The following is a 16,762-nucleotide window of genomic DNA, read 5'->3' as shown; positions in this document are numbered from 1 at the left end:
CTGAACCAATAAAATTAGGATGGTCTAGAAATTCTATTTCAATTCCCATTTGCTTTCATTCCTGTCTGCTTAAATTCCCCAAATTTTGATCACAATGTATTCTTTATAAAGTGAAGTTCCAGAGAATACATGTATTTGTATATACACTCACACCCATGCTATACATGCCTGTATGTCTCCATATAGCTATGTAATTAATATTTCATATTATCTTTATAATTTTTGAGAAGCAGAAATGTATACCTTGAATTTCTTGAAATATAAATTAAAATCGCTCTCATCTTTCTTGCATGTGAAACCTGTCTCACATTGTTGCTACTATAGTCATCCTCTCTTCCATTAATAATAACATTAATCACTAGAGGAGCTTAAATTTCAAGTATAAAGCCAATTAATAGATGACATGCATTGATATTGTGAGGATTTCTGGTTTCAGTTTTTCTGATTTTGAACATGCTGTATCTTTTCTTTTAAAAAAAATAACCTTAAGACTTCATGTGGATTTAAAAACAAATGCATAAAAGAATTACTGATGAATTAGGGGCTTTGAAATGGAAGATCTTGTCTCTGGCATTTAAGATAATTAGATTCTTGTTCACTTCTAGGTAAGCAGGGTCTCTTTTTCTGTCTCTATTGTGTCCTTTTCCCCCATCAGCATGCCCATCCTTGATTTTGTTTTTTGTTGCTTCTGTTCTTCTGTCTTCTCTCCACATTTTTCACTCTTTCTTTCCAACCTCCAACTCTGATTGTAATATAAAAGTGGATATAAAATGGATTTGTTGTATTTAAACTGAGTTTTGAATATTTCCTCTTGATAAAAAAGTAGGGAGAGGGAGGCATAAAGAAGCAGAACACAGGGGGTTTTTAAGGCAGTATGAGACTTTAATGGTATATACATGTCCTTATATATTTGTCCGAACCCATCGAATATTCAGCACCAAGAGTGAACCCTAATATGAACTATGGACTTGGGTGACTCTGGTATGTCAGTATAGCTTCATCGATTGTAACAAATGTACCAGTCTGATGGGAGATGCTGATAATGTGAGAAGCTGTGCTTCTTTGTGGGCAGGAGATACATGGAAACTGAACTCTCTGTACTTTCTGCTCAGTTTTTAAAACCTGTTTTAAAAAAGTAAGAAGCATGAAATATTTTGTTTTCCTGTTTGTAAAAAAATAAACTTAAGTATTTTTTCTTTTTGCTGCTCTGATTGTTTTTCTACCTTGTCTTCTAATTTGCTTATTCAAACCTCTGCTTCATCAAGCCTTTTTTTAATTCCTTCCAGTGTGTTCTTTCTTTTTTATTTTTAAAACTTTTTAAAAATTAATTTATTTTTTTCCAGCGTGTTCTTGATGTCAACTATTCTTCATTTCTGCCTGGTTCTTATTCATAATTTCTATATCTTTTTTCATGCTGATGTAGCTTCCACTAAGTTCCTTGTAGTTCCCACTGAGTAAAATATAACCAGAAACATGGAAAAATGGAATAGACTGACTAATCTCAGAGAGAAGGGGGGTGGGGAGACAGGAAGAGATTAACCAAAGAATTTATATGCATATATACATAACCCATGGACTGGGCCAATACAGTGGTGATGGCCTGGGGTGGGGTGGGAACCACTTGGAGATGGGCAAGGGGGGGGAGAAAAGAGGGGCATCTGTAATACTCTGAACAATAAAGATTTAAAAAATAAAATAAAAATAATTTGAATATAAAAAATAAACTTAAATGTAGTTCTTTTGTACTTATGTGAACCTTTAATTTTTCTGCCTGTCCATGGTCCTAATTATCCCCCGCCCATCCCTAATAGCTTGGAAGGTTGCATTTCTAGTTTTCTTGCCAACTTGTTTGGCATAATTATGAAGACTAGCAAATGTGTATTGAATACTTTGAAGGCTTTGATGATAAGTGCTAGGTAAAAGCAAAGCAATTTTATTGTTAGAGTTGGGGAGTGAGACAGAAATTTTAAGGTGGACTCCTCACAGTATTACTCTGGAGGCAATGCACCCCCCCCTCCCCCAGTAAAATGGGTAAGAACCAATGAAAGCACAATGAAGAGGTACCTAATCAAACTCAAGCTTTGGTACAGCTGTACTTGCTCAATGACACCCATATGCAAATTTAGCATACATTAGGGGAATCTGATTTTTGAATAAACTTGATGGGAATACTTTGGCAAAGCAAAGTCCTTTGTAATGCAAATGACCACCCACTAATTTATGTCTTTTGCAAGGTGGGAGTTAATGCTTTAGGGTTTTTCAACTCTTGCCATTTAAAATCCAATTGTTGTGGGGGCGGGGAGAGAAGAATCTCTGGGGAAGTTGCATTAACTCCTTCAACCCTGAAGAAGCCATTTAGTCAGTTATTGTTTCTGGGAACTAAATAATACCCTTGTCACCTGAAAGATTTAAAATAGCCTTTGTAAGTGACTCCGCAGTCTCTGAAAGAACATGACTCATTCCTTCTTTGTAATCTGAAAGAAATCCAAGTGTCAGAAGACACTGGGAAGTGGCCTTAAGTTATACTTCTAAACATAAATGCTAGAGGTTTGAAATATTAGGAAACCATTATGATATGGGTTGAAAGTCGATGGGTGTAGTCACTGTATTAGGATGTGATTAAAAGGGCAAGGGATGGATTCACAATCCTTTCTATAGTAATCCATGGGGAAAATCTTGCTGGCAGATTTAAGGGTCTTGAACTCTGGTTGTACTCTGTGTACCACAGGTTGTCTTATTTTTTTGTTCTGGAGCCCCCCACCCTGCATTTCTGACTGCCCCATGTTTACACAGGGCCCCATAATGTATCTTCTGCCAGCTCTACTTAGGGTTGCTGACCCCCTCAAGCAGCTTTTGGATCCATTTTCTTCTGCATATGACCAGTGAAAGGAAACTATTAGAAGGTCCTGCATTAGTGCTGGGAGATAGATTGCATTCCTGTACCTCTTAAAACTCATGTTCTTGACAATATAAAATGGGGCTGTGGAGGGTAAGGTTCTCCAAGTCTGGGTCAGCCTTTGCCTTTCATTGACCTCAGTGGATGCCACTTAATGGAAAAAATGTGATCAGGGTTCACCCTATGGAATCATTGCTTAATACTGTAGATGACTCATTGGAACTAGTGTGTGAGAAAATCACTTCCAGATGTGTAGCCGTAACTTTTCCAAATACACTCTGGAAAACTGAATTCGTTTTCTTTTTATGATCTTAGGGCAAGAATCGAATCTTCCTGTATATGGTTAGTCAACGTATATTTGGAGTTCTCAGTAGTATGATCCAGTATCGTCCTTGCTCACTTACTTTTAGATTGGCACCCACATCAGTGTGGGGGCTGCCTTCAGCCTGTCTCCTTATCTCATATCAACTTCTTCCCTCTCCATGCCTCCCATCTTCTCACAGGGATCAATGGTCTGGAAGCCTTACCTACTACGCTCAGGCCCAGGCCTCCTTCTTTATTGTTATCAGCAAACATTTCTTGAGCATTCCTATGTGAAGGCACATTGCTAGTTCTGCAAAGGATGGCAGAACTTCCTAGTTGGAGAGCAGCAGAAGTAGGGGTAATACAGCAAAGTGACTGGGAATGTGAGCTCTGGTTTCAGCATCTGACTTGAAATGCCACTTTTCTGATTGTTCAATATTGGGAAAGTGACTTAACCTTTCTAAGTCCGAGTTTCTTAGCCTATAAAATGGGAGTGATAGTGATAATACCTACTTCATAAGGTAAGTGTGAGGCATAAATGAGATAATCTTTGGTAAACACTTGGCACCAGCTCAGTCAGTGTTAGCTATTATTATTCATCTAATTTGCCATCATGTACAGTTTGTGTGTGATAGGAGACCATGAAACAGGAGTTTGCTGACTGACGCTGTCCAAGAAGCAACCACAGGGTTTGATTTTGGGGGGATTCTCTTTAAGTTGATTTCATTCTAACAGAGAATTCACTAATTTCTCCTATTCAGTGAATTGGGCCCTCTTAAAAGAGGTAATGTGTTGTCATCTCTTTGGAGACACTATATGACAGATCTTGCAGATCATGCAATAGTCAAATATTCAAAAGTAGCACAGCCTGAGCCTGGAACCCTTACCAAAGCCACACCTGCTTTAACAAGGTGTTTTTGGTAAATAAAATCTTATGTTTTACATACTACTGGTTTTTTCACTTCTTATCACATTGTATTTGAGCAGTTTTCTATTGAACCAATAAATGTATCTCTTTACTAGAATATGATGAAAACATTTTTAAAACTTGAAAACTGCATCAGAAAAGGAAAAGATCATAACCATTACTATTCAATAGAAATGTATGTCTCTATTCTTTTTGAAGAGTTAAAAAATGGTTAGGAATTTGTGAAACTGATACAAAAACTACTGAAGTGGTTGAGAGCATGCACACCAGAGTTAAACAGCCCTGGTTCGAATCCTGACTGTATTAGTTTTCTGTTGCTGTGTAGCAAATTACCACAAACTTAGCAGCTTAAAATAACACTTCTCATTTCATAGTTTCTCTGGGTCAGAAGTATGGGCAGGGCTCAGCTGGAGTCTACTCAGGGTTTTACAGGTGTTGGCAGGACTGTATTCTCATGTGGAGGCTCATGGGCCTTTTCCAAGGTACTTCAGGTTGGCACAATTCAGTTCTTTGTGATTGTAGGACTGACTAGTCTCCTGTCTTGCTGGCTCTGAGCTAGGGATGGTTGTCAACTCCTAGAGGATACCCTTAGGTCCAGCCACATGGGTTTCATAACATGCCATTCTGCTTCTTCAAAGCCAGCAGGTGTATCTCTTTCTCCAGTAAGAGCCCAGTTCCTCTTCTAGGGATACCTGATTAGGCCAGGCCCATTTAGGATAATCTCCCTTTTGATGATTTTAGAGGCAGTTTATTAGTTACATGATCAGGGGAGTAGTGACATTTCATAATATTCACAAGTCCCACTTACACTGAAGTGGAGGGGATTATATAGAGCCAGTAGACTGGGAGCAGGAATCTTGGGATACTGCCTACCACATGACTATATCTCTTACTTGGGCAAGTTGCCTAACCTCTCTCGGTCTTTGTTCTCTTTGATAAAATCTGAGTAATGATAGTATTTTCTACCTTGTAGGATTATTTCAAGAATTAAATGAGATAACATATGTAATGCATTTAACACAGCACCTAGGGCTTAGCAATAAATGTTTTCAATAAATGTTAGCTTTCAATAAAAGCTTTCAATAAATGTTAGACTTATGGTAGAGAAGAGCTACTTTTTCTTTTTCTCTTTTTCTCCTCTTACTTTCTCTTTAACTGGCCTCCACCCCAATAATGAAATGGCTTTGAAGGTGGAACATGTGAGCAGATGGTAAAGGAGTTGAGGGTTGTTGTTTTTTCCTAATTGAAGTACAAAAAAGGATTTCCTAAGAATTATTTAACACTAACATTTCTAAGCCAGTTGCTTTGGAATGTCTAAGTAAAGGCCTTCCTACAGATATCCTTCTAATTTGATTCTTTGCTAAGTGTATGCATGTGCAGGACTCAGTTCATGCCCCTCCCTGCCCTGGGGTTTGAGGTGTGTTTCCTAGTTAAGGGAAAAGTTTCAGATATTAGTCTACTTATGAAAAAACAGTTTGGTAGATCAGTGCTCTATACTTGAGAATACTTTTGATAGCAAATGCTTACTTTGTAGAGCAGGAATGTTAGTTTACAGGACCTGCACTGGGTTTCTCACCTTTAGTCTAAGGATATTCAACAATTCAGCCTCCCAGTAGTCCTGAAATTTATACTTGTTTTATTCACATAAGCTCCTGAGACACAATCATTGCAGGGGATTTGACTATCCCCTGATAATGCCAGGACCATCCCTAGAAGAAGATGAGTATGTATTGTTTCTTCTCACTGCCTGTAGAAATTGATTATATTTCAGAAATACTTGGAAAGTAAATTCCCACGTGGCAAATAGTTGTTGAGAAGCCCTATCTTGTTGGTGGGAGTGGAGAGAGGAGAGCAGAAAAACAAAAGGCAGAGAAACAGAAAAAGGCAATGACTCCAATTGACAAACGGAGGGAATCATTTCTGGAGAGTTTGATTCTTTGGGGTGGAACTGACCTTGGGTGTCACTTTTCACAATAATGACATAAACATTCCATTCAGTAATAAGTCTGCATGTTTATCTTTCCTGTGAGAAGTTGGAAGTTTTGGGAGTTTGAATATGTGTAGTCAAGACCCAGCCAGAGAAAGAGTAGCTGCTGTCTGGCCTGTCTCATTCCCTAGCCATCTCCGATGCTGCTCTTGTTTGGTGACCATCCCACATCTCAAGCAGGAAGATGGTGGTCATAAGAAGATGAAAAAGTTGCTAGAGTCGATCAACTCTAGGCTCCAACTTGTTATGAAAAGTGGAAAGTACGTGCTGAGGTACAAGCAGACTCTGAAAATGATCAGACAAAGGAAAGTGAAATGACATCCTTGCCAACAACTGCCAGTCTTGTGGAAATGGATTACTACACCATGTTGGCCGAGACTGGTGCCCATCACTACAGTGGCAATACTATTGAATTGGGCACAGTGTGTGGGAAATATTGCAGAGTATATACACTGGCTTTCATTGACCCAGGTGATTATGGTATCATTAGAAGCATTTCAGAACAGACTGGTAAAAAGTAAATCATGCAAAAAAAATTTTTACTAAAACTGACCGGAGCTTGTTTAAAAAACAAACGTCTGCTGGGTGGAACTGAGGAATCTTAAAAGTCTATAGGATTTCTGCCCCCACTGGGCTCACCTATCACACCCAGTATGAGTTCCCTTTCTGTGACTCTCACTAGCACACAAGTGTCCTACAGCATTAGGTGCCTAGGGAGAAGTCAAGTTGAAGGGATGAGTTATGAGTTGTTACCTCATTGAGAAGACCTCAGTTCTTTCTTTAGTCATCCAAGGGAGGTGTAAAAAGAGGTATAAGGATTCCCTTCCACATCTATACCAAATGTTGGAGAAGCTGTAGAGAAATCTGAACCCTTGTGCACTGCTGTGGGATGGTAATATGCTGTAGCCATTGGGGAAAAGAGCTTGGCAAGTTCCCCAATTGGTTAAATATAGAATGACCCTATGATGCAGCAATTCCAATTCTAGGTATTTACCCAAAAGAACTGAAAGCAGGGACACATACTGGTACTTGCACACCAGTGTTCCTCTCAGCATTATTCACAAAAGCCAAAAGGTCCAAGCAACCCTAATGTCCATCAGCAGATAAACAAAACACAGTATAAGTCTACAATGGAATATTATTCAGTCTTTAAAAGGAATGAAATTCTGACACATGCCGCAACATGGGTGAACCTTGAAAACATCATGCTGAGTGAAAGAAGCCAGGCACAAAAGGACAAGTATTGTGTGATTCTACTTATATTAAGTAAGTATAATAGGCAAATTAATAGAGACAGAAAGTAGATTAGAGATTACCAGGGGTTGGGGCATGTGGGATGGGGGAGTTAGTGTTTAATGGGTACACAGTTTCTGTTTGGGATGATGAAAAGATTTGGAAATGGGTAGTGGTGATGGTTGCAGAACAATGTAAGTGTACTTAATACCACTGAAGTGCACACTTAAAAATTGTTAAAATGGTAAATTTTATGTTATGTATATTACCATAATAAAAAAAACAAAGAAAGTGTGTGTGTGTGTGTGTGTGTGTGTGTGTGTAATAGGATTATAGGATTATAAGAGCAATATTTGTGCTAGAAAAATTTCAAGAAAAACAAAAGGAAAAAGAAGAAAAAAATCACCCCTAATTCCACCACTCAGGATACATCTTTTCATTTGACCACATTTACTTTCAACTACTCTCCCCTTGTCAGTAAAAATGACAGTCACTTTCTACCACTTCCTGAATAACTGGCACAGCAGCACCTACTCATTCCTTGGTGAAATTTTGGTGTTCACAAACAGAAAAGAAATAAAAAAGGCTGCAGAGTAGTGCAAACCGTAGCTGGCGCGGGGGCCTTTGGTTGCAAAGCCTTTCCCCAGCAGCCAGCGTTCTCAAACCATGATGGTATTGTGGGAGCAGCTGCTGGCCAGAGCACAGGGCCCTAGGGTCAGTAGGCCTGGCTTCCAGCTACAGTTTTTATGGAAAGTATATAAAAGGGCTTGCAGGTCTGGTCATTCTCATGCTGCACATTGAGCCCTGGAGCAGCATGCATTTAGCCACCGCTCAAGCCCTCTTTATACTGTGTGTGGTTCTTATCTCTTGTGTCCACTTTCAGCCATTCTATCCACTTCCGAAAGAAACTTTGGCCACGGGTTCCTGAGGGAGAGAAAGATGCCACAGCATCACAAGGGACTGCCTCTGCCTCTTTGCCTGATGGGTACCTTGCTTACAGCCTGAAAGCTAAGCGGCTACCCTCCCATTGTGGTGTTTACAAGAAAGCAGGGCCAGCCTTTGAAGTGGCCAGAGGCTGAGGCTTCTACAGAAGATGCTAGTACATTCCTGAATTCCAGGAAACTCTTATTGGGTTAGGCCTGGATTGCTCCCTCAGAGAAACCTCCAATGGTCAGAGGAAAGAGGAAAAGGCTCAATGGTTTAGCAAGGAATGGGGCAACCTGATAGAGCTCTTAAGCATTTCACTGTGCCCTGCCTTGAGTTCTGGAAAGAGATTTATTTGCTTTCCTGCTTGAAAATGGGATATTATTTAAATGTGGGATGAAAATTGTATTGGAGAGAGTGGATTTAGATGGCAAGGAATTCTTCAGTCGGCCCCTCCTCTGCCTTATATATATTTAAAGCAGAGAACCAGTAATCCTGTTTTGCCAGAATTATCTTGATTGTGAAATATGTTAGCAGTGATGGTGAAGTAATTACACTGATCTTCCTCTGTAAACACAGTGGAATTCCACCTGCAAACGTTGCTGTCCTTTTAATGGTCACCACTATAGGAGGCCACAGTTTCTCTCTAATGTCATTGCTCAAAACACAGGGAATTTTCCCCAGAAAGAGTTTATGGGTCCTATGAAATTACCAGGGCCTTTACCATATACTCTTGTCTCATATGTATTTATTTTTACTATGTATGTATTTTTATCATTAGATGAGAGTCCTCATTGTGGTAATAAAGGAAAACTCATTAAAAACACACCTGACTTCTAATGATTTAATTGCATTTCTCGAAGTCTACAATGACATCATTGTTGCTGTCTGCCTCCCCCCCTTTCTTAGGTTGGGGATTCACATAGCCTATTGAAATCTCTAGAATTTTTAGCCATCATGTGTGAGAACTTGGATAAGGATTTCCCTCTTTTATTTTGGAGTAGTACGTCATGCACACAGGAGGTGTTCAATAAATATTTCTTGGTCGATGTGTCTTGGATTTTTGAATATTAGTCCCAAATTCTTTGTACTGTGAAGTTTATTGTATATTATTTGGAACACTGTAACTATCAGAAATCAACAGTGTGAATCCCATGTGGAAGAATAAAAAAATAGAAAAGAGATGGAGGAACATTAAAATGGTAACAGTGGTCATCTATGGACGGTGGGATTCTAAGTGACTTCTATTTTCCTTTTTAAAATTTTAGGCTAAAAATTCTTTTATTTCCCACATCTGAGTAGAAGTTTCATTTTTTTCCAGTTCTTCCAGTTTTTCTTTCTTTTTAAAAATGGAATAAATTTGACGTGTAATGTTGCTTATGTTTAAGGTATACAAGGAGCTACTTTGATGCATTTATATATTATAATGATAGTCAATTAGCAATATTTATCACATTACATAATTATAGTACAGTATTATTGTCTGTATTCAGTATAGTGTACATTAGATCTCTAGGGTCATTTACTACTCATTATAAATTTGTACCCTTAAACACCATGACTATTATCCCCAGCCCCAGATTAAAGTTTTTTCAATAAACATGTATTGCTTTTATAATTATACAAAACCAATACATCTTATATAAAAATAATGCAACCTGTTTATATGAAGTTGGTAAGACAGTACATCTTAAACTTTCTTGGGTCACCCACTCCTTTAAGATTATGGAAAGCTCTGGCGCCTGTCCTACAAAGATGTTCACAGAACATTTTCCATATAATTTTAGAGTTTCATAGCCCATCTAAGGATCACTTAAGTCCCCAGATTAGGAGTCACTTTCGGAATGGAGAAAGTGGCACCCAAAAAGGGGTTGGCTACCAAATAAATGTGGAAGGAAGTAGAGTTACATGTATGTTGTTAACATCAGTGTGGGGACATCTGATTCAGTAGTACAGCCCTTTCATCAGGCTATGCAGATCAATCAGGGCATCTTTGTAAGAGAGGAGATTTTCCATTTGTGAAATCGCGAATGTCCTGTTCTATAGGTCAGGGAGCTAACCAGATATAAGTAAAAGCCTTGGGGTTGGGACTGAGAGCCCAACTCAGCCTAGGATTTTGTGTCTGTGTAAATGAAGTCTCCAGCAGCAGCAAAGAAAAACAATCCAGGGGTACGGTGGGGGTGTTGATCCAGGGCTGGGGAGTGGCTGTAGATGTGATTCAGAATGACAAGGGATTAGTAAGAGGGGTATTGGCCATGGGGTCCAGGTTGAACTGAGAATGAAAGGGAGGCTGGAATGCACTGTCATATTGAGAGAATGGGCTTATGTTAGTCTAGCTGGAGAATTTACTGGGGAGAAGGTGTAGAGATTCTTTTCTGGGAAAAGAATAGTTTTATTGTTATGACAGTGGTTCAGCCACATGCTCTAGGTCAGGGGTGGGGAACATTTTTCTGCCAAGGGACACTTGGATATAATATTATTCACGGGCCATACAAAGTCATCAACTTAAAAATTAGCCTGTTATATTTGGTCATACATTTAGCTCACCCCTAATGTGATGGCTGGAACTGCTTGTCTTTGGTGAGGCTTTGGTAGGGCCAGACCAAAGGATTTTGTGGGCCATATAAGGCCCGAGGGCCAGATGTTCCCCACCCCTGCTCTAGGTAGAGGCAGGATTGTTCTAAGTCTGTCTCATGGGGTATTCACGAGGGATGAGGGTTAGCATTGCAAAATGCTTAGATCAGGGATTGGGGGAGTGCTTCTTGCTAGTGCTTCTGGGCATGTGTAACAGGGATACACTTTGGATTACTTTTAGAGGAAGAAGCAAGAGCACACAGAGTAAATGTGAGTTGGAGGAAGAGAAAGATGGGGAGAGAGAGGCTATTTAGGAGAAAGTTTGGCAGTGGGGAGGGAAACTATTACCAGTACAAATGGAGTTTTGCCTGAGTCATCAACTTCCTTTCTGGTTTAATTTGAATGCTCAACCAACACGATTTTCTACTTCCTGATACTACATTTCTTCTTGTAGGTGTGCCTGGTTCTATGAAAGTTTCATATATGACATTGTGAATTTACCAAATGAGAAACTAATGGGTGATGATTTATGTTATGAGAGTGTTCAATAGCAGGGCTCCTTTGGACAGCAACCCAGATGTTTGTATTTCATTGAGTATTTTGTAGATTGTGGTCATCTTGAAAAATTAAGAGAAGCAGAAAAATCTTAATGCTGAGTGTTAGAAAGATATTGACAATGGGTTTATAGTTTGTTCATTCAGTCATTCAAGATAGAATTTTGGGGAGCTAGGAATAGAGCAGTGAATAAGACAAAGACTGGAATTATAGAGCTTTCATTCTGGTTGTGGGGGGACAGACAGAAAAGGAAATGGACAGGCAGTGCACCTCAGCACCTTGTGATAGGGCTGGGATGGGGAAGGAAGTACAGGTACTAGCTCTGGGTTTGAGGAGGTGGGTAGCAATGGGTAGGCAAGAGTGGCCATTTATACCTAGAGAGATTGGCAGCTTATAGAGTCTTGTAGTGGGGCTCAGGGGAGAACTAGGCAGAGGTTTCAGGATAAGCAAAGATGGCATAACAGGGCCCATTAGGAGATCTGCCCACTGTGGTTGGAAGGCTTGGGCTGGAAGCTGCAGGTGGAGGCCAGATCTTAGAAGTCTTAAACGGTTTGAATATTTTTTCTGCAGGCTATGGAGAGCCATTAAATGAGTTTCAGCAAAGGAATAGTGACCCAACTTATGTTTCATCAAAAGTTTAACTGTGTTGGATCAAATTAGCGATTGAAAATGTGTTGGAAAGTGCTGGCCAGTGTGGCTCAGTTGGTTGAGTGTCACCCCATGCACCGAAAGGTTGTGGGTTTGATTCCAGGTCAGGGCACATGCCCAGTTGCAGGCTTGATCCTTGGTAGGGGGTGTGCAGGAGGCAGTCGATTGATGTTTCTCTTTCTCCCTCTCCCTGTCTCTCTAAAAATCAATTTTAAAAATCTTTAAAAATTTTTAAAAAAAGAAAAAAAAAGAAAAGGTGTTGGAAACAAATTAAGTACAGATTGGCAGCTGTTCTTTTCACAATGAAATGTTCAGGCTAATTTCATCTCTGTCACACAAGGAAGATGCAAGCATTTCTCTCTTTCAAAGAAAGCCTCTTCACAGACACAGCTCTCACTTTATTTTCCTCAGTAGTTTTGTATGTACCTCTAATAAGTAGTTTTCCATAATTCAGCATATTGCTCCTGGAAAATGTAGACAATGGGTCAAATTTTCAGCCTATGCTGTCATTTTATGGATTAATTTCCATTAGCGCTGACCTTCTGGCTTTCTGTGCATAATAAATATGAGTAAAACATCTGTTCATTTCATTCCCCTGCTTAGAAACCTCTGCTGGCTCCCCATTGCCTACACTAGGAAACAGTCCAAACTCATTGCCTTGGCATACAGGGTCCTCCACAAACATGCCTTTCTGGCTCATCTTGGTCATTTTTCACTATTCTGTTCATCTTCAGTCTCTGAGTACATGCTGTTACTCCATGCTGTTATGCTTTCTTCTTTGCCTGGAATGCCTTTCTTTATTCACCTTGCCTGCCATGGGCATTTTAAATCAGTTCATCAAGGCTCAGCGCACCTGCTGCCTCCTCCCTGAGCCTCCTTCACCAGTAGAATTAATCTCTTCCTTACCTGCATACCCACAGCACTCTGTGTCCCCTGTGCTAGCCCTTACCCCATCATATTTTAATTTTCTCTTTAGTCATCTATCCTTCCCTCAAGCCCATGAGTTCATAAGGGCAAGGCCCACATCTTGTCCATCTTTGTTTTCTCAGCTTTCTAGCCCACTGCCTGACACATGGTTGATGCTCAGTGACTTTGTAGAACTAAGCTGTGTGTTTTGGATTTCTGTTTATAAGATCTCCAGAATAGCCCTCAGAACGATGGGGCTGCCTTACTTTTGTACTCCTCTGGTCAGTGGGATCTATGTCTACAGTATAGGATCTTCAGGCATTGACACCTAACCATTCTAGAGAGGAATACCATGGTTTCTGTACTGGGAACTCATCTCTTACTAAATATTGGAGGGACTTTTTTTAGATATGAGGAAGTAAAACTGAGTAGGTTATTATTAAAAAACTTTTTCAAGTACAGTTGACATTTAAATTTATATTAGTTTCAGGTGTTCAGCATAGTGGTTAGACATATAACTCATGAAGTATTCTCCCAATATTTCCAGTACCCACCTGGCACTATACATACTGTTGACCATATTCCCTCTGCTGTACTTTACATCCCCGTGACTGTTTTGTAACTACTAATCTGTACTTCTTAATCCCTTCACTTTTTCTCTTTTAGTATTCTTAAGAGCTTTGTTGAGATATACTTCACATACCATACAACTTATCCATTTAAAGTATATATTTCAGTGGCTTTTAGTATATTCACAAATAATCAGCAACTATCACCACAATCAATTTTGGAACATTTTCATCACCTCAAGGTTATTTACTTAAGACTTTCAAAAAACCTTTCATAAGGGTCAACCCCTAAAACTCTTCTTTCAAATGGTATCTCTGGTGACAGGACATTTGTCAATAGGGAGGGAATTGGCTTAAAAAAGGAAACAAAGATTATAGATAGGGCAGCATTTTTTTAAAAAAAATGAAACATGTGAAAAAGCTGAATAGCCTAGGGGTGGTTGCCCAGAGGATGTCAGTCTGATTTAATACCCTTTCGTATGAGTTGAGAGAGTCCAAGCTACAGGAGCTGTACTGCAGTGCAACCCCATAAGGCTGGATAATGTGGACAGGAAAGTGAGAGATGAGTTTCTGGATGAACAAGAACTGGGGAAATAACTGAAACTTATTAAATAGGAGAGTAGATTCTGAACTTGATTACATTCAGTTAAAACATCACGAGAGTGATTGTAGACCTGACATTGAGGGCAGTCTGCCCAGGATGCGCTAGGGCCAATAGGACAGTAAAATGTGGAACATGGTTAGGAAGGACTTTGCAACCATTTATAGACTCCTGTATCACCTCACCAAAAGACAGAGCCTCGCTGAAGGTGTGCCTGCTTAATCCTGGGTGGGTAGATTGGATAAACATGGATCAGGCCACTATCTACTTACTATACCAAGAACTGGGACATCTCCTGACATTTTAAAGAGGTAACCTTAAGAAAAGTCAAAGGAGCTATCACTTTATTTACTTTAAATAGCTTTTAGAATATATTATCTCATGAAATGCTATAGGCTGAAAAGTACTGTTAGGTTCAAAAAAGTCGGAGAGAATTTCAATTCATGGCTAGATCCAATATGTCCGATCATGGAAAATGAAAATATTTATAGAAAGGTACATTTTTGCCCCTTTCAAGGTTGATTTAAAAATGGGGCCCATCAGTTTTCTTTACTCCATTATCAGGAGCAAATTAATGGGATGGGTAAAACAGTGGTCGGATCCAGTGTGGAAAATGATGTGTGGCTGCTTTATAGATTACTGAGATTTTGTAACTAAATAGACTTGTTTTGTTGTGTGTGTTCAGATGGACACAAACAGGACTTTTGGGTTTTTATGTTTTCATTGAATGCAAGTAATCTAGCTAGCTAAATCCACATACCTACAGAGCATCAGTGCACTTTACATTTTGTTCTGCTCAAGAATGCAGTGTATGTTATGGTTCTGCTTATAAAACTCAGGAAAAAGTCAACGAGATTTTTTGTTGTTGTTCAAGTTTACAGTGGGCACCAAGATCTAAGGCAGGTTATACATTAGTTGACAGGCACAGAATGAGTACGATCTAATTTCTCCTATGAATGAATTATCTGCAAACAATAATTTTGTATGTCTGTGTGAACCTGTTAATTCTTTGATTTATTAGAAAGAAAGCCATTATGTATAACCAAGGCATGTTCTTTTTTTTTTTTTTTTTTGGTCAATAATGGTTTGCTAAAGAATAGAAAGTGTTCTATGTTTATAAAGGTACTTTGTCATTTTCTCAATTTATTCAAGACTTTTAATTTTTAACCATTTTTTAATGTTTTTATTGATTTCAGAGAGAGGAAGGGAAAGAGAGATAGAAACATCAATGATGAGAGAGAGTCATTGATTGGCTTGCCTCCTGCACTCCCCGCTGCCCCTACTGAGGATGGAGCTGCAACCGGGGCATGTATCCTGCCCTGCCCTGCCCTGATGGGAATCAAACAGTGATCTTCTGGCTCATGGGTCAACCACTGAGCCACCCTGGCTGGGCCATTTTTACCTCTTTTTGTGTTATCTTTGAGTTATTTAAATATTTATTAACACAAAGTGAACACAAAGTCAGGAATTCAAATCAATTGAATTAAAATCAGTTTTCCTACCTGTCAGCATATTCAGTAAAGTTATAAGTATTGGTTAAAATGAAGTTTTGGGGTATAGAGTTCATCAAAAGTTTTGGGGTATAGAGAGTTCATTAGTAGATAATCTAGATTATTTGCATAATATTGTGTTGGATGTAATGAAAAGTACTTGTTAACGGAGTTGGAACTAATATGTATACAGACTTGTTTATTTTATGACTTTTAAATAAACAATATAAATTCGTTGTACGTTTTAAAAAATAGTTCTTCACTTTATATAAGTAGTTAAATAGACTTGGAAAAGGGAAGTAATTTGTCATTTAAAAAGATTTCCTCCCTCTGCAGAAACTCAAACTGTAAAGAGAAAAGTGTTTTATTTTTCCTGTGCTTCTGTTAGATTTAAATCTCATTTTGCTGATTCTTAGAACGGTTGTTTCTAAATTAAAGCTGAGATCTGAAAATTAATTCTGAAAGCCCTAGCAATGCCTTTTCTCTCTCTTGTGTGCTGCCATTTTGGCCTGGTAGGCACATACATGTAAGATCACTCTCTTTGTATTACTCAGCTGGTTATCCCTCATGAGCCACAAAGCTTCTGGCTTTGTAGTTCTCACCGCTCTCTGCTAGGTTCTGTGGAGGAAACAGATGAATTAGGCACGGTCCTCTCAGGGTTGTTGTGTGTTTTTTTGTAATTTGATTCTTACCCACTTGAAGTTAAAGCAGCCAACTCCTTCCCCTGAAGTAAAAAGACCTCAGGTGCTAATCCCTCCTCAATGAGGGCAAATGCTAAATTGGAAGTAACAGCTTAGAAATGCAAAACTCCTTATCCAATTGTATTACAAGCTTTCTAAGCCAATCATGCTCAGCACCATCAGGGCAAGAGAAGGCAAGATCTCAGTTTAGTTAAAATTATAGGGTAGTTTGAGAAAGCTTTAGCAAATCCTAGAATGCAAAGTCCATTCATGGAAATGAAACGTGGTAGGAGCCAGGGTGGGGAAATGTTTTGTTTTTGTTAAGTTCAGTGTGCATAGGTTTATGTGTTTCATGGTTAAGAGCACTGACTCTGGAGTCCATCAGATACAGATTTGAATCCCAGCTCTACTAATGTGTGACAGTAGACCTGCCTGAGCCTCAATTTCCTTATCTGTAAAATGGGCACA

General features: G+C 39.1%; 1 protein-coding gene and 1 pseudogene across 3 annotated transcripts in view; both read left to right on the top strand.

Annotated features, from left to right (window-relative positions):
* Positions 1-16,762, top strand: part of DOCK11 (dedicator of cytokinesis 11) — a 172,090-nt gene that overhangs the window by 19,527 nt on the left and 135,801 nt on the right. The window lies entirely within an intron of this gene.
* Positions 6,184-7,712, top strand: LOC308551630 (large ribosomal subunit protein eL30 pseudogene; annotated as a pseudogene). Its single transcript has one exon. The product of its transcript is annotated as a large ribosomal subunit protein eL30 pseudogene (transcript).

This window comes from Miniopterus schreibersii (assembly GCF_964146895.1).
Source record: "Miniopterus schreibersii genome assembly, chromosome: X".
NCBI lineage: Eukaryota > Metazoa > Chordata > Mammalia > Chiroptera > Miniopteridae > Miniopterus > Miniopterus schreibersii.
The sequence above is the reverse complement of the archived record's forward strand: the minus strand, read 5'-3'. Positions and strand labels throughout refer to the sequence as shown.